Here is a 23,822-nt window from a genome sequence, read left to right as displayed (position 1 = left end):
ATTGCAAATTAGGAATGGTAAAGAATTGCTATTTATTCCTTAAAATTTGCTATTTTGGAAATGCAAAATAGTTATATGATACATATGCCGGTTGATGTCTAACAAGATAAGAAGCTTAGGGATACATTTATGATGACTGGCGCAATGAAGTGGACATTACTTACTTCATTGGTAGAGCTTTACATGTATTATGTCCTCTGTATTCTTCATCAAGCGTAACTTTAATCTGCAATCCTGAGTAGGCCTCACCTTAAACAAACCTCTGGATAGGCCACACCTTATCGTCATCATGAATTAATCATTTAAAATGCTAGGGACAGATTTATGATAGGTGTATGCCTCTTTTGCGCCACTTACAAAACACTGTCCACGGGGAAATGACTTAAAATGTGCTTAAGACACATGAATGTGTTTTTTTAAAGCGTTTGCAATTTTTTTGGGTCACTTTTAACATGGCTATGTGACTCAAACAGTCAAAATCTAAATTCACCATGCACAGGTGGGAGCATATTTACAAGGAATGTGCTCCATGGGGAAAGGTCTTATAATGTAATATGGGAAAAATGACATCAGAGACAGTGAAATGCCTTATAGAGAAGCATACACCATTATGTCCTTGTCATAAATTTGCAAACCATTCCTTTTCCCCAAAAACGATTTTCAAATCATAATTTGAAAACACTGCACATGTGGAAATGACTTAAAATGTCCTTAATTCAAAATTTGCTATTCCTTATTTTGCGATTGCACTGAAGGATTTGCAAATTTTGCGATTTCTTAAATGCAATGTATCAAACAAAAAATATGTAAAAAATGACATTAAGGATTTGGAAACTACCACCAACTTCTAGTTTGTGGTAATTTGCGAATTCTTTTCAAAAAACATTTTTTTCCAAAAAACAAAAGGTGCCATATGACGCCAATACATGTCCTTAGGGCATGTATGTGCGCCATATGCCCCCAAATTTCTTTTTCAGGGGTGCAGCAGTGTGTTCTTGAGATACCCCTGCACCCTTGAAAAAATTCCTAATTTGTGATGAGCTAATTGCTAATCGCAAATTGCACCTTCATTCCTATGAGCCTCCTAGCCCATGGAAATGAATGGGTAATTTGCAATTAGCAATTTGATCATTGCAAATTAGGAATGGTAAAGAATTGCTATTTATTCCTTAAAATTCGCTATTTAGGAAATGCAAAATAGTTTGATGGTACATATGGCGGTTCATCTGTAACAAGATAAGAAGGTTAGGGATACATTTATGAAGACTGGCGCAATAAAGTGGACATTACTTACTTCATTGGTAGGCCTTTACATGTATTATCTCCTCTGTATTCTTTATCAAGCGTAACTTTAATCTGCAATCCTGAGTAGGCCTCACCATAAACAAACCTCTGGATAGGCCACACCTTATCGTCATCCTGGATTAATCATTTAAAATGGTAGAGACAGATTTATGATAGGTGTATGTCTCTTTTGCGCCACTGTGCGTCACTTTTATGATGCAGTGGCGGTGCAAAAGATTTGCTATGAGGCGAGAAAATTACAAATTGATGCATTTAGGCAGATGTGTCATGGTGTAAAAAAAACGTGCCACATGAAACCGATGCAGCAGTGATGCAAAAGATGCACCATGTTGCAAGACAGGCCTCACTTGGGGTCATATGTATCAAGTTAATTACCATTCGCAAAGATCAAAATTCTGCAAATTTCAGCCTATGCGAATGCTAATTAGACAAATGGTATGTATCAAACAAGTTTGATGCAAAATAAGGAATAGCAAAATTTGCTATTCCTTATTTTGCGATTGCACTGAAGGATTTGCAAATTTTGCGATTCCTTAAATGCAATGTATCAAACTAAAAATATGTAAAAAATGACATTAAGGATTTGGAAACTACCACCAACTTCTAGTTGGTGGTAATTTGCGAATTCTTTTCAAAAAGAATTTTTTTTAAAAAAAACAAAAGGTGCCACATGACGCCAATACATGCCCTTAGGGCATGTATGTGCGCCATATGCCCCCAAATTTCTTTTTCAGGGGTGCAGCAGGGTGTTCTTGAGACACCCATGCACCCTTGGAAAAATTCCTAATTTGCGATGAGCTAATTGCTAATCGCAAATTGCACCTTCATTCCTATGAGCCTCCTAGCCCATGGAAATGAATGGGGGGTAATTTGCAATTAGCAATTTGCTCATTGCAAATTAGGAATGGTAAATAATTGCTATTTATTCCTTAAAATTCGATATTTAGGAAATGCAAAATAGTTTGATGGTACATATGGCGGTTCATCTGTAACAAGATAAGAAGCTTAGGGATAGATTTATGATGACTGGCGCATCACCAGGGATGTGCCAGTCATCTTGCGCCGCTGTTCCGCCACCCATGGTGTGCTGCATTTACAATGCGGCGCAGCATGGGGCAAAACTGGCACAGATGCGTGACGTATCTGTGCTGTAAAGGTGGCGCATTGCTGGAATTGTATCGCAAGTGCGATGCAGCTCAAGCAAGGCTCAGGGGTGCCCCATCTCCACAATGTTGCGTCAAGACCTATGCCTGCTTAAAGCAGGCGCAGGGTTTTGACGCAGCTTTCTCCTATCTGATTGTAAATACGGCACACCATGGGTGGCAGAGCAGCGGTGCACGTTAACTGGTGCATGCCTGGGGATGTGCCATTTAACATAAATCTGCCCCTTTACATTTAAGTATGTGCAGGGGACACAGAGTTGGTGAGGCTTATCCAAGGTTAAGAAGAGATGAGTCCTGTTCACTGAAAAATTAGACATAGGGTTCACCTGCTCAGCATCGCTGGACATGGCTAAATAATAGCTGCAAAATGTTACTCTTGTTAAACAATTTTACTATTATAATCTCTGAGATTTGTCTCTTACTCTGCAACATCTCATTGTTGTTATCTTTCTTTAAAGATAAAGACAACATCAACATGAGCGACAATCTGCAATCAGTTGATTTTGACCTCATCATTGAACTTGTAATTGAAACATCAGTGGATGTTGATCCCTTGGATGATTTAAATCCTGAGGATGAAGAAGAGCGTGATGAGGATGCAGATTTGTCCGAATTATATGACATAGGGTGGGAAGCTGACCTGCTTGAGCCTATGGAACTATAAACATTTATTTTTAAAATTTATAATAAATAAAAAGTAAAAGTGTAAACCGTTTAATTTAAAAATAAAGACACCTTCAAAAACAGGTTATGTGTAGTGTCTTCAATAAAATATTAAAATATGCTCCTAAAATTAGATCAGATTCACATATAAAATAGCACAGGTAACATGAATATAAATTCCATTTCTTTTCTGCTATTTCTGTATTGTAAATTTGCCAAGGACTAAAAAATCTTCTATTTAAAATGTCAAGTAGTGTGTTAAGTTTTTGATCACTGTTATTGATTTACTGTTTGGTAATAGTGGTTAATAACATTTTTTAATATATTTTACCACAGATTCAACTGCAGATCATTTCAATATTTCACCATGCCAACGAAAGAAAGAGAGAGAAAGGCTGCAAAACGTCAAAGACAGCAGGCCAATCAAAAGAAGCAGCAGTCCTCTAACAAAAAGATTTGTCAAGTCACGAAGAAAGCACCGGGTAAGAGTACAAAAACATTCATAAGAAATATGTGTAGTAAAAAAAATATTACTACAGAAAATGTTTCAGTCCATAAAAAGAGAAGCAATTCAAATGGAAAGGAAAGGCCAATCAAAAATGTTACTGCTAGAGCAAGAGATAACTCTGTGCATGATAGTAGAAGGAAACAACAGTTTAGGGACATTCGTAAACGAATGTTCCGCAACAGGATAATTGGCAATTTGTTAAAAAATATTAAGAAAGGTCAACAGAAAGTGGTTTTTTATAAGAGAGAAAAAAAAGTTGAGAAAGTTATTGATCAGGCATTTGAAATTAAACGTAAGTTATTTATTTTGATAATCAATAGAATTAGGAAGCTAAACAAGGCAATTTATGATTTCAAAAGAAATAGTAGATGGAAGAGAATAGTTAATCGTAGTAATTTTTGTGAAGTTTTTTCTGGAGAATGGATGCATAGTTCAAGCTCTGAGGCATTTTTTAATGAGGAGAGTTATTTCCAGGATAATGATTTGGTGCATGCAGTTGACACCAGTGGTCGTGCTTATGAAGTGAAAGATGGTTGTACAGTTGAAAAAGAAAAACTTGTGACAACAGAGGCAGAAGAGGTGTTAGGTAATGAGGTTTTAGGAAGACGTGCTAAGGATCCTGTGTACACCTGGAAGTGTAGTAGTATTTGTAGTGTGCGACAGGATTCCATCAATTTGCTTTGTGATTTTGTACGGTCATTTAATAAGAAAAGTTTGAAGCAGAAAATAAGGTTGTTGCAAGAATTAGATCCTTGCAGAGTGAGAGAAGTGACAGGTTTGCATGGTCATTCACTGGCTTGTCTTTCCAGGAGAGTATGCCGGAGTGTTTTTCATCATTTCAGGATGCTAGCAGTGCATCATAATAAAGTGAGGAAATTAGTTAGAATGTTGTATTATGCTAAGAGTCCAGCATTTATGCTTAAACAATTATGCGCTGCTCTTTTGCATGGTTCTGAAATAGATGTGAAGAATATATGTGAAGAAATTGAGTTTTGTTACTTTGGAAGTAAAGAGGAGAATGTTGAAATTGACCAAGAAGAAGCGGGTAATGTGGAAGATAGTGTACAGGTTTCCAGTACAGATAATTTCCAGAGGGAAATTGCGACGTTTCAGGTCAAATCAAGTGAGAGGCCAAATTTCACTTGTGTGTGTTGTCGACGCACTTATTATAAGAATCAGACTAAGTTAGTGGATTTATATGCAAAAAGTGAAAGGGAAAATAATAGTGAATGGAAGGATTTCACAACATACTTGATGGTAGAAAATTGTTTTGATTTGGGATTGGATCAACGTGTGTGTACTTATTGTTGTAACAAATTAAATCAAAACCAGATGCCTGCTAGAGCAGTTCATAATAATCTGGAATTGATTGAGATTCCTTCTGAATTGAAGGATTTAAATACTTATGAATCTATTTTGATTCAAAGTATCCATCCCTTTCAGGCTATTGTAAGAATGGAAACAAATCAAGCTAGGTAGAGGAGAGCCTGAGGGGAGAAGTATTTAAAGACTCTTTAGGTACCTTGTCCCCCAACTAAGCAATAAACAACAAGAGAGGTACCAAAAGTCTGTACACAGGAGCCTAAATAGTACTCCCTCTGTAAAACAAAACCAACAGGTTAATGTACAGGTCATCACAATCCAAATTGACGTGTGATAGCAGGAGAAGAGAAAAGAACCAGGAAAAAAGCCCCAAAAGTGCTTGAGAAAATCCCCATCAGCCCGCTCAGTAGCGGAATATCGTCATCTGGGTAGTATGGTTGACAAAAGTAGTGTCCAGAGTGCCCTTCCTTAGGAACAACCCAAGGCTAGCATAACTTGGACCATTACGTTGACCCTCAACCAACAGAGATGCAGACTGAAAAGGGTTAAGTTGCAGTGCTCATAAAAATGTGAAAAAAGGAAAAGAAACAAAATTCATAATCCAGGTGTTCTAAAAATACCTACCTTGATGTCATGAAAAAACTTTATTGGGTCTGACCATCAAGGTGGTATGGTTAAAAGCAGAGTGAACAATAGCATGCAAGGAATTGCTATTCACCATGAATCTTATTCGGTCGACATGTTTCAGCCTTCATCGGCTTTCTTCAGGACCTATGATGTACTACTGCAACAACGAATGTATGTTTGAAAGAAACTTACTGGGTAAAAGAATCTCAATAAGTGGTTCAATACTCCCAAATCAGGAGTAGAAAGTCTTCTCCTGCATATAAAGCAATCAAAAAGGATAACAAAAAAATGGCAAACATTATTGCTATTGTCAAAAGGTACTTCTAAGTGTCCAGTGCACTATAGATTTCCTATGTTAATCAACTCACCCAAATTCTAGGGAGGAAAAACCTCACCTCACCTGGCACTTGCTCACAGTGAAGGAGGCCACGCACTAAAAAAAGAAAAGAAGAAAGTGAAAGAACATACGTTTCATAATAAAATCTAGACTTTGAAAACAACAGCAGATGGCAATAATAAGGAGTAAGGGGTAGTGATAACCCACCCTGACAAAAAGGGGAGGGGGAGGGGGGGGGAGGGGCATCCTATGGGTAGAAAATGCATTGCAAAATGCCACACACTCCATCTATACCAAACCCCATGTAGGCATAACCTCCCAACAGGACAAACACTCTACAGGTCCAGAAAGGTACCTGGAGCAAAGTATCCACATAATTACAAATGATTGCAAAAATGTTTTGCAAGAATGTGGGACAGGGCACCCCAGTAGTCTCATGGTGTCCTGTATGCAGGCAAGAGAAAGAGAGGGGTACTGAACTGTCCCTGTCGCTGCGCCCAGTCCAACCCTCTGAAGTCCTTCCATCACGCGAGAGCCCCGTGTCCTCACCTCTCCGTCGTTGCCTCGCTCCAAAAATGTGAGCCGAGGGGGAGGTGAGGACATCGTGTGTCCAACAAGAAGAAATAGCGCGGCTGCGGACGTGAGAGAGAACTATTCTCTCCTCTCGCGTCCAATCAGAGAAGCAGCCAACTATACTGACTCTGAATGCCAAGAACCGAGCCCTGATTGGCTGCTCTGCTTAAAGATGCCCCGCTATTGGCTCGTTCTGGGCCAATCAGATTGACGAATTCGTTTCCATCAAGTGTTCGCAAACAGCCGCATCCGATGATATCTAAACGCGGTACCCGCCACAAAAAAAGGATGTGTGTCTATCAATTACACAGGCGGTGTGGTTGATGCTCTCTTGTATTTAGCGCCCTCCAGCCCAGTATGACCAGACCGGCATTCCGTGGCCACCACAACACCAACTACCCACTGATTGGGTGCCTCAGTCCATGTGGTGCCGCCATTGGATAGCAGTGGGCCAATAGAAAAGGGGCCGTGTTTCTTGTTTACACGCTGTGTACACACAGCGTCGTCATTGTTTTTAAAACTACTTTCACTGTGTACACGGTCTGAGAAATCCCATTGTATGCTCTCAATACTAATTTCACTATGTACACGGTCTGAGCAATCCCATTGTAAGCTCTCAATACTGGACGGGCCATCAGATGAACATGTCCATGCAAACGATACAAACAAGTACATGCAAACGATATACATGCTGGAAAACAATCATCAGCCAGTTAGACATAGGAAAGCCTCACCAATCGAAAGCAGACCAAGCACAGCAGGACTCGCACCATTTGAGGCATAGAAAATACCGTCAAACCGTCCAAGAATCACGGTACACGGTTAGTTGTATATTCGCTCTCTAGTTGTTCAAGGAGGTTGTAAAAATGTGGTAAAAAATGAATGAATGTTCCAACAGTTAAAACCATATTCAACATTCAATACCCATCGTGCCTAGGCCAACTGAGTACAAAGAGCCAGAGGGCAAACTCTCTTCGCTCTAGATCGGAACATAGGAAAAATTCATTAAAGAGTAGCATATACAGAGTTTCAGAGTGAAGAAGAGCCTCAAAGTTGCAACCACGGGATATCATCATTCAACCCCTCCGTGTCGCTCTTCAGTTTATACACCCATTTTTGCTCCCTTCTCAGTAGAAACTGGGAGATATCTGTTATATGATCAGGTATGTATGGTTGTTCCAGGACCACCCACTCAAGGTCATTCGCCTGATGTTTAGCCTGTAGGAAATGGGATGTGAGCCGAGTAGCTTGTTTGCTGCGTCTGATTGTACTCTTATGTTCCTGGACGCGTAATTTTATTTTCCTCGTTGTCATCCCTATATATCTTAACCCACATGGGCACGTGATTTGGTATATGACTCCCTCGCTGTTACAATTTGTATGGTGTTTGAGTATCCATGGTCGAGAGGTGCCTATGTCCACTGATGTGGTTTTCTTGGTCTGTGGACAGACCGAACAGTTCCCACAAGGATGATGACCCTGGACAGGTGGAAGATTCCACAGAGTGGATGTAGGTTCATCCAGCAATCGTCGTGGTCTGGTGTGTACCAACTCGTCCTTCAGATTTGTTCCTCTTTTGAACGAGAAAAGTGGTAAGGGAATCTTCTCGCCAGAACTATTCAGAATCTTCCACTTTTGCCTGACAATTTTCTGTAGTCTCGACGAAGAGGTGTTAAACGTCGTAACGCAGACCAATTGACTCAGAGGTGGCTTCTCTACCGGTGCCTCTAACAGGGCTTCGCGATGGTTGTTCGAGGCCCGTTTGCATGATGTCCTAATCAGGCGACTGGGGTACTGACGCAACTTCAATCTCGTAGAGAGGTCTTTAGCCTGAACTCGAAAATCTGACACGTCTGAACAATTTCTCCTCACTCTCAAAAACTGGCCAAAGGGAAGATTCTCCCTTAGTGAGCGGGGATGATGACTGTCAAACCTTAAAAGTGAGTTCCGCGCCATAGGTTTCCTGTAAAGCGAGCTGGCCAAGTGACCACCAAGTGGGAAGATCACAAAATCCAAGAATGGTAGTCGGTTTTTGCTATGTTCCAGGGTGAACCTCAAGAATGGATTGACGCCATTAAGCCAGAAGTGGAAGGCTGATAAAGAATGTTCATCGCCACGCCAAACCACCAGAATGTCATCTATATACCTTTTCCACACCACCAAGTGTTGGTGGTGTGGATTGGTGACACTCAATATATGCTGGGTTTCAAAACTGTGCATATAGAGATTCGCCAGACTCGGCGCAAACTTGCTGCCCATTGAGGTCCCAGATGTCTGTAGATATAGGGAATCCTCAAAGGCAAAGAAGTTCTCCGTCATTGCGATCCTGGCCAATTCGGTTATAAAATGGACAGGCGTCACACTATCTGGGGGAGACTCTTCCAAGAGTTCTTGAATGGTTTGGAGCGTCTCCCTCTGGGGTATGCAGGTGTACAGTGATTCTACATCAAAGCTTGCTAAGATGTCCGAATCCATGTTGAAATCTACCCCTGGTAGTAAGCGAAGGACATCCTTCGTGTCCTGAAGGTATGACGGCATTTTCTTAACCAAAGGTTCCTGGTTCGCCAGGATTGCAATGACGGAGAACTTCTTTCCCTTTGAGGATTCCCTATATCTACAGACATCTGGGACCTCAATGGGCAGCAAGTTTGCGCCGAGTCTGGCGAATCTCTATATGCACAGTTTTGAAACCCAGCATATATTGAGTGTCACCAATCCACACCACCAACACTTGGTGGTGTGGAAAAGGTATATAGATGACATTCTGGTGGTTTGGCGTGGCGATGAACATTCTTTATCAGCCTTCCACTTCTGGCTTAATGGCCTCAATCCATTCTTGAGGTTCACCCTGGAACATAGCAAAAACCGACTACCATTCTTGGATTTAGTGATCTTCCCACTTGGTGGTCACTTGGCCAGCTCGCTTTACAGGAAACCTATGGCGCGAAACTCACTTTTAAGGTTTGACAGTCATCATCCCCGCTCACTAAGGGAGAATCTTCCCTTTGGCCAGTTTTTGAGAGTGAGGAGAAATTGTTCAGACGTGTCAGATTTTCGAGTTCAGGCTAAAGACCTCTCTACGAGATTGAAGTTGCGTCAGTACCCCAGTCGCCTGATTAGGACATCATGCAAACGGGCCTCGAACAACCATCGCGAAGCCCTGTTAGAGGCACCGGTAGAGAAGCCACCTCTGAGTCAATTGGTCTGCGTTACGACGTTTAACACCTCTTCGTCGAGACTACAGAAAATTGTCAGGCAAAAGTGGAAGATTCTGAATAGTTCTGGCGAGAAGATTCCCTTACCACTTTTCTCGTTCAAAAGAGGAACAAATCTGAAGGACGAGTTGGTACACACCAGACCACGACGATTGCTGGATGAACCTACATCCACTCTGTGGAATCTTCCACCTGTCCAGGGTCATCATCCTTGTGGGAACTGTTCGGTCTGTCCACAGACCAAGAAAACCACATCAGTGGACATAGGCACCTCTCGACCATGGATACTCAAACGCCATACAAATTGTAACAGCGAGGGAGTCATATACCAAATCACGTGCCCATGTGGGTTAAGATATATAGGGATGACAACGAGGAAAATAAAATTACGCGTCCAGGAACATAAGAGTACAATCAGACGCAGCAAACAAGCTACTCGGCTCACATCCCATTTCCTACAGGCTAAACATCAGGCGAATGACCTTGAGTGGGTGGTCCTGGAACAACCATACATACCTGATCATATAACAGATATCTCCCAGTTTCTACTGAGAAGGGAGCAAAAATGGGCGTATAAACTGAAGAGCGACACGGAGGGGTTGAATGATGATATCCCGTGGTTGCAACTTTGAGGCTCTTCTTCACTCTGAAACTCTGTATATGCTACTCTTTAATGAATTTTTCCTATGTTCCGATCTAGAGCGAAGAGAGTTTGCCCTCTGGCTCTTTGTACTCAGTTGGCCTAGGCACGATGGGTATTGAATGTTGAATATGGTTTTAACTGTTGGAACATTCATTCATTTTTTACCACATTTTTACAACCTCCTTGAACAACTAGAGAGCGAATATACAACTAACCGTGTACCGTGATTCTTGGACGGTTTGATGGTATTTTCTATGCCTCAAATGGTGCGAGTCCTGATGTGCTTGGTCTGCTTTCGATTGGTGAGGCTTTCCTATGTCTAACTGGCTGATGATTGTTTTCCAGCATGTATATCGTTTGCATGTACTTGTTTGTATCGTTTGCATGGACATGTACATCTGATGGCCCGTCCAGTATTGAGAGCTTACAATGGGATTGCTCAGACCGTGTACATAGTGAAATTAGTATTGAGAGCATACAATGGGATTTCTCAGACTGTGTACACAGTGAAAGTAGTTTTAAAAACAATGACGACGCTGTGTGTACACAGCGTGTAAACAAGAAACACGGCCCCTTTTCTATTGGCCCACTGCTATCCAATGGCGGCACCACATGGACTGAGGCACCCAATCAGTGGGTAGTTGGTGTTGTGGTGGCCACGGAATGCGGTCTGGTCATACTGGGCTGGAGGGCGCTAAATACAAGAGAGCATCAACCACACCGCCTGTGTAATTGATAGACACACATCCTTTTTTTGTTGCGGGTACCGCGTTTAGATATCATCGGATGCGGCTGTTTGCGAACACTTGATGGAAACGAATTCGTCAATCTGATTGGCCCAGAACGAGCCAATAGCGGGGCATCTTTAAGCAGAGCAGCCAATCAGGGCTCGGTTCTTGGCATTCAGAGTCAGTATAGTTGGCTGCTTCTCTGATTGGACGCGAGAGGAGAGAATAGTTCTCTCTCACGTCCGCAGCCGCGCTATTTCTTCTTGTTGGACACACGATGTCCTCACCTCCCCCTCGGCTCACATTTTTGGAGCGAGGCAACGACGGAGAGGTGAGGACATGGGGCTCTCGCGTGATGGAAGGACTTCAGAGGGTTGGACTGGGCGCAGCGACAGGGACAGTTCAGTACCCCTCTCTTTCTCTTGCCTGCATACAGGACACCATGAGACTACTGGGGTGCCCTGTCCCACATTCTTGCAAAACATTTTTGCAATCATTTGTAATTATGTGGATACTTTGCTCCAGGTACCTTTCTGGACCTGTAGAGTGTTTGTCCTGTTGGGAGGTTATGCCTACATGGGGTTTGGTATAGATGGAGTGTGTGGCATTTTGCAATGCACTTTCTACCCATAGGATGCCACTCTCCCCCCCTCCCCCTCCCCTTTTTGTCAGGGTGGGTTATCACTACCCCTTACTCCTTATTATTGCCATCTGCTGTTGTTTTCAAAGTCTAGATTTTATTATGAAACGTATGTTCTTTCACTTTCTTCTTTTCTTTTTTTAGTGCGTGGCCTCCTTCACTGTGAGCAAGTGCCAGGTGAGGTGAGGTTTTTCCTCCCTAGAATTTGGGTGAGTTGATTAACATAGGAAATCTATAGTGCACTGGACACTTAGAAGTACCTTTTGACAATAGCAATAATGTTTGCCATTTTTTTGTTATCCTTTTTGATTGCTTTATATGCAGGAGAAGACTTTCTACTCCTGATTTTGGAGTATTGAACCACTTATTGAGATTCTTTTACCCAGTAAGTTTCTTTCACACATACATTCGTTGTTGCAGTAGTACATCATAGGTCCTGAAGAAAGCCGATGAAGGCTGAAACATGTCGACCGAATAAGATTCATGGTGAATAGCAATTCCTTGCATGCTATTGTTCACTCTGCTTTTAACCATACCACCTTGATGGTCAGACCCAATAAAGTTTTTTCATGACATCAAGGTAGGTATTTTTAGAACACCTGGATTATGAATTTTGTTTCTTTTCCTTTTTTCACATTTTTATGAGCACTGCAACTTAACCCTTTTCAGTCTGCATCTCTGTTGGTTGAGGGTCAACGTAATGGTCCAAGTTATGCTAGCCTTGGGTTGTTCCTAAGGAAGGGCACTCTGGACACTACTTTTGTCAACCATACTACCCAGATGACGATATTCCGCTACTGAGCGGGCTGATGGGGATTTTCTCAAGCACTTTTGGGGCTTTTTTCCTGGTTCTTTTCTCTTCTCCTGCTATCACACGTCAATTTGGATTGTGATGACCTGTACATTAACCTGTTGGTTTTGTTTTACAGAGGGAGTACTATTTAGGCTCCTGTGTACAGACTTTTGGTACCTCTCTTGTTGTTTATTGTAAGAATGGAGCCAAAGACAGGGAAATTGCCTCCATCAGATTTACAGAGAGGATTAAAGGGAAGAGTTGTTTATTTGCCTCTAGATTTGAAGAAAAACATTAACACAATTGGAGTAGAAAAAGTGGAAGAGGAACCTCTGGTTATCTTAGTTAATGGGGTTCCGACAAAGAATAAGAAAATATGGCAAGATTTAGTAGATGTTAGGAAAGTTAAAAAGGCAACATTGTATTTGAAAAAAAAATAATAAATACTATAAGAATGTATATGTTGCAGAAGAGGAAGTAAGTGAGGAAGAGGATAGCGATTTGTGTGCTGGTCAAATTGAGAAAGTAGAACCCTCTACTAGTGAAGAAATATATGAACATTATAGTGTTCATCCTTTGCATTCCAAGGAAGTCATGGGGAATGCTATTGAGTTGTTTCAAATGAAACAAGCCAAAGGGAGTCCCATTAGTGTTTGGGAGGAAAGTTTGGAAGCTCGGTGTTTCCCACAGCTTTTTCCAACAGGTCAGGGAGGAAGATATGATGAGCGACCTCATCAAATTCCTGCTTCTGAATACCGGACTTTGCGATTGTATGCAGTAGATGCTAGGTTTCGACAATGCATTCCTTATTTGTTTCATCTCCTGTTTGAAAGCGATCTGTCTGGACTGTCATATGCAGTGAACCACATCTTGAAAAGTGGTATACACATGCAAAACATCTCGGCAAGTGACTTTATGGATAAAGTCAATGTCCAAGACAGTATTTTGGATTCTCACCTGATTAATCTCATGGCGTGTCAGCGTGGTACTAATGAGTACTGGTACCGTCGTCATGGTGATTTAAAATGTATGCTGAGGAACTTAGGTACTCCCACATGGTTCCTCACTCTGAGCTGTGCCGAGTATGGCTGGGAAGACTTACTTGAATTTCTACGAGAGGCAAATGCTAACGTAGATAACATCGAATTCAAGACACCCGGAGAACTGTGCTCTTTGGATCCAGTCAATGTATGTAGGTACTTCAATCATAGATTTGAAGCTATGATGTCTTTCATCATGAATAAGAAGAATCCACCTCTTGGAGAGGTGTTGGATTTCTTCTGGAGAAAGGAGTACCAAGCAAGAGGTGCTCCTCATATACATATGTTGCTGTGGATCAAGGATGCACCTAAATTTGGAACGGATCCAGAAGACTCAGTGATGAGTTTCATCCAACAGTATTCTACATGTGCTGTTCCAAACGCAAAGGAGAAGAAAAGCCTAAGAGAAAAAGTTCTGCGTTTCCAAAGCCATCGATGTGGAAAGTACTGCCGTCGTAAATTCCGAAACAAGGACAAGTTCTACACCAAATGTCGTTTCGGCTTTCCACGACCGGTGATTTCTAAAGGAAGAGTAAACAGTTTGATGTCTTCGCTGCGACATAATGTGATGAAGAAATCACCTAAAAACACATACAATTTGAAGAGGAACGAAGAGTCCAAGTACATCAACGACTACAACCCGGTGATTTTGTCCATGTGGAATGCTAACATGGATATACAGTTTGTGGCTGATAACTGTATGGCTGTGGCTCGGTATGTGACATCTTACATCACCAAAAAAGAGAAGACAGAATTGAAGGATATGTGGGAGGACATTTCCCATGAAAAGAGCCTCAGCAAGAAGTTGTACAGTTTCAGTCTGAAGATGTTGTCGCATCGAGAAATTGGAGCTTACGAATGCTCTGACCGGTTGTCTTCAGCAAGTCTCTATGCCAAGTCCAGGAGTATCGTTTGGGCGAGTCTTGGTCTTGCTGCAACGCGTAATCGAGTTCTGAAACCTGTGCGGGAAATTGAGTATTTGGCGGAAAAGGAGCCAAACAGTACCGACATTTTGAAGACCAACATGTTGGATACATATTATCCAAATAGAAGCAGTCACCTCGACAATGTTTGTCTGTATGAGGTTCTTCAAAATTACATATTCAAGAGGAACATCAAAGAAGATACTGAGAAAGGAGTGTATGCTGTAATAGGAAGTGAGGGATGTCTGGTCAAGCAAAGAAAATGCCACTTGGTAAACCATCGAAAATTGAGTGGCGAATCTCCTGAAAAAAGGGAGTTTTTCTATTTAGCACTTTTGCAACTTTTCAAGCCTTGGCGTGCAGAAGAGGAACTGCTTGGAGATTTCCTCTGTTACGAAGACTCTTTCAATGCTGCCAAGGAGACCATAGAATGTCCTGCTTTTCCCAAATATGTAGAAATGTTGAATGCGGAAATTGAGCAGGAAGCAACGATTGCAGCCGAGATTGCCAGAGACAGTTCTCAGGACAGTCAGAGTTCTGCTTCATTGAGTCAGGATCCACTAGGAGGACCTGTTATCGAAAATGAAGCTGCCACTGCTATGAATGAAGTGGAAAGAGCCATGGCACATGCTCAGGAGGATGCGGTTAACTTAGAAGAGTTGGAAAGACAACTCAACGTTGAGCAGAGGAAAATATATGACGAAGTTACCATGCAAATTGATCATGGATTAAGTCATGACAAGAAAGAGTGCTCATGTACGTCGTTGAAGCCTGTCCGACTGTACGTGAGTGGAGAAGCGGGAACTGGAAAAAGTTTCCTCATTAAAGCAATTTCATGCTATTTGCAGGAAAGGACAGAGTCATCGCTGTCTTGTGTTGTCACCGCTCCAACTGGACTGGCAGCACATAACATTAAAGGGATTACTTTACATCGTTTACTGATGCTGCCAGTGGAGCATGACAACAAATTACAATATCACAAGCTATCTGGAGATGCTTGTTTTGAAGTTTCAAGAATCTTGAGGAAAATGAAACTTCTTATCATTGACGAAGTAAGCATGGTTTCCAATGTCATGCTTGCCTTTGTGCATTTGAGAATGCAAGAAGTTCTCAAAACAGAGTATGATGTGTTATTTGGTGGCAAACACATCATTGTTTTCGGAGATCTTTTGCAGCTGACACCAGTGAAAGGGCAACCTGTGTTCAAAATGCTCACGCATGAAGATACCAGGAAGTGCCTAGGCAGCATTGGCAACGTCAATATATGGTTAAACTTCAATTATGCTGAACTGCATGAAAATATGCGTCAGGCGAAGGATGAAGTTTACAAGACTATTCTACAAGATGTTAGAATTGGAAAAGTGACCGAGCATCGGAAAGAAGCTTTACATGCACGATTACTGTCAAATTTATATCCAGAACAAGATGTTGTGCCTGAGAATATTTTTCAGAAAATTACTGATAAGAAATCTGGAATATGTTTGATGCCAACTCTTGCAGAATGTGCCAAATTCAACAACAAAATGTTGCATTTAGAAAAGCAAGAGATTGTGAAACTGGAAGCTATTGACAGAGTAGAGCATATGGGATCAACAATTATTTTGTCTGAGAATCTGAAAACAAAATTGGATTCATTAGAGAAGAGTATATCTAAAACTGCAGGTTTTGAAAAGACTCTGAATGTGTGCTTGAACTGCCGTATAATTTTAAGAAGGAATTTACATGTTGAAAGAGGTCTGGTAAATGGATCAATGGGTAATGTTGTTGATTTTGTGAAATACAGAAATAGAGATGAAATTGAATTTTTAAAAATTAAATTTGATGGCATTGAGGAAGTACAGCTAATTGGTCGTTGTTCTGCTAGATTTTTGCTTGTAAAAGACTTATATGTTCGCCGTAAGCAGTTTCCTGTTTGCTTGGCATATGCGGTGACAATCCATAAATCGCAAGGTTTAAGTGTAGACAGTGCATTGGTGAATATTGGCAGTTCTGTGTTCAAGGAGGGTATGGCATATGTGGCATTGTCACGAGTTAGAACTTTATCGGGATTGTACTTGATTGAGTGTGATGTCACAAGCATTTGTGCGGATCTAGATTGTGTTAAGGAATACAATAGGTTAAGAAGAGAGTATGCGCCACATTTGCCTCAATATCCTTTGTTTGAGAAACGTGTGGTAGGCCGGAAACGAAGAAATGTGACCAATACTGGGGAGGTTGTAGCAAAAAGACGAAAAGTCGATGAACCTAAAATTACAAGCAGAAACAAAAAGGATTCTGTTGAAGATGTTGTTGGTTTTCAATTTGAAAACAGTTCTGGTGTCAACTGCTATGCTAATGTAGTGGTTAATGTTTTGTTTTCTCTAGAAAATGTAAAAGAAGAGATTGTGGTCAATTCTGATCAAAGATTTTGTAGTTTGTTAAATTCTGTGTTAGAGAAATGTAGCACTGATAGAACAAACATAGAAAGTGTGTCAGAAATTCGAAATCTGTTAGACAGATGTTCAGGCCAAACGCAATTCTCTCAAAATATTCAGCAAGATTGTCAGGAGTTTTTAATGTATATGCTTGATGTATTGCATGCTGAAGGTGCAGATGTAGATCAGCTGTTTGTGCTTTCTTATCAATGGCAGCATGACTGCGAGAACTGTATGGTATCAAGTACTACTAGTGTAGACTCAGAAAGATTTATATATTTAACTTTGCCAGACAGTAAATCAGTCTCCTTTAATAAGCTAGTAAAAGGAGCAGATCACAACATGGAGTGTAGCCAATGTAAATCTGAAATGATTTCCACATTATTTATACGAACATATGGCCAGTATGTCATTTTAATGTTCCAACGATGTAGGCCTGATGGAACAAAATTGACAACTTTAATTAAAAATTTTGTAGCTTCGCAGTTGTCAATATTAGGAAGGACTTTTGTAACTGCAGCAATTATATATCATGACGGCCCTTCAATAACATCAGGACATTACACAGCTTATTTAAAGTCTAGAAATGGCTGGTCATTCTGCAATGATTCTGTTTTAATTTTCAAAAAAAAATTGCCGTATGACCTTAAAAACTCTTACCTGGTGTTTTTAAAACCAAAATTTTAGGGAAATAATCTCGGGATGTGCTCTGTGGAATTTCAAGAAGTTCTAATGGCTCCTACACAATTTGGCCTTGAGGATAAGTGTAGTTCAGAGACATAACTTCTAACCATAAGACTGGACATCATGGAGAAATAAGTGCACTTTGAATGAGTTCAGAAAAACTATTTCTTTTTATAAGCTAATTGAAGCAGCCAATCAAAACATAGAGTAGAGGGAATGTAAGTCTGCAATGCTGTCTACTGTTTTACATTGCTTTGTGATGAAAAGTGATGTAGAGAATTAAATAATTGTAGTACTCCTAGAGGTGGTGTAAGTCTGCTTCATAGTAAGCAGTATCAGTGTCATAGGAAATGTAGAACATGACTGAGCAAGAAGGGGAAGATATTACAAATCCAGGATTGTGAAAATGATCTTCAACATTTTAATTCTGAAAGTTGCAGAAATGCCAAATGACGGGATTGGCTTACAAGAAATCCAAGAGTTATAAATGGCTCTGACAAGATTTGGCCTTGTGGAAACTTGTGGTAGAGAGCAAGAAGTCATTTATTGCATGTAACATGTTTTTAAAAACGATGGAGATTTTCTTTCAGAAAGTGGCGGGCTGAAAGTAATAACAGCACAACAGAGTATAAGCTGTTCTTAGGACATCCTTTGACGTCATGGAAAGTAAGTTAACTTTAAGGAGTTCTGAATTCTGATTTGTTATGTTGTATGGGTTTTTTAAACACAATCATTTTGATTGTGTTATTTTTTCCCCGCTGTTATATGATGAATACCTTCAAGTCACTGTTTTTAGTGAAATTTGATACATTCTGAGAACAGCAAAAATAAACCATTTAACATGTATAATTAATTCTGTACTGTTTGCATTCATGATGTATATGTAGAACTGTGTAGGAGGCATGGAGAAGGTGAGGCTTCTGTAAGTGTCAAAGTTGTTGCATGCAGTGCTGCACTTCTGCGTACTCTTTCATATGCTGGACTACATCTGCACAATGAGATACCTAAGCAAAGGAAACACAAGTGATGTGATTTTGAAATGAGCAAAATGAATTGTACGTATTTCATTTACATCACCTGTGTTTCCTATCATTACGAATCACATTGTGCAGATCAAGTTTAGGTCTGTCCAGGGAAACATAGGAGGTTTGGACTTTGTTCAAGAGTGCAGTGGACATGACTCACTTCATTGGTAGACCTTCACATGTATTATGTCCTCTATTCTCTTCAACAACTCGAAATTTCATCTGCAACCCTGAGTAGGCCTCACCTCAAACAAACCTCTGGATAGGACACATCTTATTGGCATCCTGAAGTAATTATTTAAATTTTTAGTGTCTTGCGACACTTTTCTGAGACAACAGCAATGCAAAAGATGCACCATGTTTTAAGATAGGCCTCACTTCATCTGCATCAAGATACTGTTAGTTTAAAATGTATATCTTTAGGACTGTGTAGGGGGCCTGGAGAAGCAGAAGCTTCTGTAAGTGTCAAAGTTGTTGAAAAACTGTTTGTCCTTCAATTTTTTCTCTTGTCTTTTGTAATTTTTAAATACATGTTTTAATATTTTTCAAATGTTTGTTCTCTCTTTCACAGATTGAAAGTATAAAAACAAAAAGTGAGTAATTTAACGACAATTATAAAGTAAATGTTTTGTACTCTTTTCGTTACATTTCTATCACATTTAACTTCTATTAGTTCCACTGCTTCATTTCTTTAACCCTCAGTTTCCTGCCTTTGCTACTTCCCTCATTCCTTTCTCTATTACCTACTTACTCAACTCCTTCCACTCTTTTTCTCAGTCCCTCTCTTCTCATAGTTCCTCACTCTTGTTCACTCACTCCGTCTCTATTACTCTTAGTGTCTTTGACTGATCACTGTATCACTATTTGTTCATAATGCTTTCTCTGTGTAGTTGAAGCACACTAAGGGGCATATTATGAACACAGCCAATAAAATTATTGCTCTTTTTATTGGCAGAAAACTGGTGCAAAATTGGTTTTAGCGGCAGTTTTCTGCCGCAAAAGCAGCTTTAGCGACACATTTCTGCCAATAAAAGCTGCAAAACTTTTATTGCCTATGTTGATGATATGGCTCTATGTTACTTACATTTCTTTGCTGTTTCAAATAATCTTTTTCTGTTATTTTTTGTTTTCTGTTTTCTATTTTTTCTCTCTGTTATTCCTCATGTTTTAATCATATTTTGAACATTCACTCACATTCTCCAAGAAACTCTTCTTTGTTAATGTTATACTCTCTTTTTTTTTCTTTCACTTCGTTATCTATTTTGTTTTTCACAATTATACCCTCTTCCGTCTTTTCTTCGGTAAATAGATCTATTAAACAGTATCTCTTCTTTAGTCCCTATAGCTGTCTTTCTTTTAACATCACTCTCTGTTTACTTTCCTTATACTTACTCTATTTTTTAAAAAAAACATTTTTTGGTTAGCTCCCGGTCCGCGTACCGGGAAGCTAACCGGGAAGCGAACCAAAAGAAATAGAGCTTGCCAGAGTGCTAAACATTCTAGCAATTTTTTTTGAAAGGGAAGGTAGTTCTGAAAAGAACTTTTTTTTTTATATTTTTGTTGTTTTATATTTTTTTTTTATTTTTTTTTTATTTTTTGTTTTTTTTGTTTTTTTTGATCGATTTTATATTTTTTGGGGTTTTTTTGGGGGGGGGAAACAACAAAAAACAGGCATTGAAAAGGGCTCAACAGGAGCAAAAAAAAATTTACTGGGGGCGGTTAGGGCAATTATGATGTTCATAAGCCAGGTTGATAGCATTTATACTCAAATTGCCACATGCTATCAACGCACCACAGTGCATACAAGTGTGTTTCATGTGGCCAAAATTCTCTTGTATGTTTGGCACAGTTTCCCGTGCCTCTGCTGGTGTCAATGAAATTGTTGATCTTGATCTGGCCACAGGAGTTGATGTTGGATTTTCCTGCAAATCCCGTATTTCCGCCCGGCTGTAATTGAGTGGATGCTTCCTGGTCATATGCCTATGCATAGTATAGTTCCCATAACTATATTTCTTATCCGTCCCTCTGGATAATTTTTCTTTACAGATGAGGCAGGTGACATACCTCGCATTCACTTTTTTTTGGCCAGGAGGGATTGAATAAAACTGCCAGATTAAACTGGCTTTCTTATGGGAAACCCGGGGCACCTCTTCCAAGAACTGTGGTTCTTCTCCCTCCTCTTCCTCCATTTCTTCCTCTTCCTCCTCTGTGTTGGTTATGACCTGGAGAGGTGGTCCTCTCTTCCCATGAGGAGGTGGAGGTGGTGGTGGGGGTGCACCAGCTGAAGCAACTACTGAAGCCATTTCTGAAGTAGTAGTAATAAAGGTCTTCCTCTCACAATGATGAAAGTCAGAGTGAGGAAAGAAGGAGGGGTTTTCATCATTTGGGAAAAACAATAGTTCTCAACCAATGAAAAGTGTTATTTTTAGGTCACCTGACCTAGCCTTACATCATTATGAAACCAAAAGTGAAATGAACCAATGAAAAGTTTTATTAACAAGTCACATGACCTCTCACGCTCATGTTACGCGCTGCGGAACGCGCCCCGGTTAGCTTCCGGGTCGCTGCGCTTCGCGCCTCGGTCCGCGCCCCGGGGCACTTCCGGGTGCGCTAACGCGGTACGTCACAAGACGCATTACGCGGCAATGCGATACGTCGCGCTTTCGCGACGCGTCGCGGATCGCTTCCGGGGAGCTTCGTTTTGCGCCTCGGTCCAAGCCCCGGAGCACTTCCGGGTGCGCTAACGCGGTACGTCATAAGACGCATTACGCGGCAACGCGATACCGTCACGATGTTGATTTCTTACCGGTTCGCGGACCGGGTCGCGGCATCAATTTGAGCTGACGGAAAGCTTTCCGGTTCGCGGACCGGGAGCGAAACAAAAAAAATATTTTAAAAAAATTATTAATAAACATATAAAATATATTTTTGGATTTAAAGAAGAATACATTTTACAGCTATAGATATTAGCTTTTAAAAAAACAATGAAATTCACTGAAAAAACCATAGGTTATAGACCATATATAGTTAGGAATTAGCATTTACAAAACCTTGAAAATTCACTGAAAAAACCATAGGTTATACACCATATATAGTTAGGAATTAGCATTTAAAAAACCTTATTTTACTCACACAAAACCAATGAAATTCCATATATAGTTAGTTGTACTAACTATATATCGCGCACCCGCAATCCACTGCTGATCATGTCACATATTACATCATTCATGACATGGTCAGTGACATCACTGATGACATCACTGATGACATCTCAAATGACATCACTGATGACATCACTGATGACATATCAAATGACATCACTGATGACATCACTGATGACACCTCATTTGACATTACTGATCACATCACTGATGACATCATTCATGTGATAATACGATGAACCTCTTCAGACTCTAATATAACCTTAGATACACTCAGTGTAAACAGACACTCACAGACTGTCACTCATCCATGGAGTTACTTACACACCTAGTCAGTCATGCAAAGAATCAATCACACCTCCATTTTCACAACTATACAGTTATACACACCTTACTTATTCAAACATATACTAAAACACATTTACTCACTTATACAATCCTGGATACAAGTTCACAATGATCCATACAGCCACTCACACATTCACTGGCTCTTATGCACAGTTATTTATATATGTCAACTCTCACATGTACTGTATTTTACATATGTACTTACTTTGACATGTAGCACTGAGATATCTATTCACTCACCAATACAGTCATGCACACAGTCAACCGCCTATACAGCTGTTTCCACATGCACTTTTGAACCCATACATCTATGCACAGAGTCATACACCTCCCAGCCACCCACACACACACTCAGTGTCCCATACAAATGCTTGGGCAACCAATCAATAACCCATATAGTTACTCATATAGCTACTGATCAACACATGCAGCAGTTTACAGAAGAACAGACATAATGATGCACAAATTAAGACAGTTTAGTCACTAACCCATGCACTCAGTGAGACACATTTAACCACTCACTCATACAGTCAGTCATGCACCTACTAAATTCTTCATCCAGACACTTATACATCCACTCATTCTTAAATATGTAAGACATATTTTAACTTTACAGAAAAATACAGTCACTGGATGTTGTCATCAGTGATGTCATCAGTGATGTCATTTGAGATGTCATCAGTGATGTCATCAGTGATGTCATTTGAGATGTCATCAGTGATGTCATCAGTGATGTCACTGACCATGTCATGAATGATGTAATATGTGACATGATCAGCAGTCGATTGCGGGTGCGCGATATATAGTTAGTACAACTAACTATATATGGAATTTCATTGGTTTTGTGTGAGTAAAATAAGGTTTTTTAAATGCGAATTCCTAACTATATATGGTGTATAACCTATGGTTTTTTCAGTGAATATATATATATATATATATATTACCTACTGGCAGTCGCCAGTAGGTATATATAGTTAGGATTTTTTTGAATAGGGATTTCTGAAAATTCTATGTTGAATAACTTTGGTGTTGATGGACGGAATTGGCTGAAAATTTCAGGAAAATGGCACATTTTGTTTCTGAGCGTCCCCTGAAAGTTTGGGGGGGTTTCGTCAAGCGAGGGCTGAGAAAAAAAGGGGGGTCCCAAAACATGTTTTTAACATTGAGCTTTCCATAGGGCGGTTGGATTCACTTTTAGCTCGAACGGCTGAATGGATTTCCACAAAACTTGGCAAAATTGTAAGGACTGGTAGCCCAATGTGCCTTTGCTATGTCTCAAGATATATGCTCCAGTGGTTTTTATGAAAATTAACTTTGAAAAATATATATTGGGCTACATTGGGCTATATATATGTTAGAGCCCAAATGTAGCCCAATGTAGCCCAATGTAGCCCAATGTAGCCCAATGTAGCCCAAAGATGGCCACCAGAGACAAAAAAAAACAAATGTAGCCAAATATCAGCCAGATGTAGCCCAACTATAGCCCAATGACAGAATGTCCCAGAGTGTTCTAAAGAACAACTAGAACGCTAACAGTCTTACTTATGACAAAAGTATGGCACACCTGAAGTCATCTCGATTGGAATGAAGTGGTAACACTTAATACATTTAATTTGAAAAGGAACAAAATGAGGGGTTTCATTTTGCCATAGAAATGTTATATATATATATATATATATATATATATATATATAATAATAGCTCCAAAG

Source organism: Lissotriton helveticus, chromosome 2_2, assembly GCF_964261635.1.
Source record: "Lissotriton helveticus chromosome 2_2, aLisHel1.1, whole genome shotgun sequence".
NCBI lineage: Eukaryota > Metazoa > Chordata > Amphibia > Caudata > Salamandridae > Lissotriton > Lissotriton helveticus.
This window is presented reverse-complemented; position numbering follows the sequence as displayed.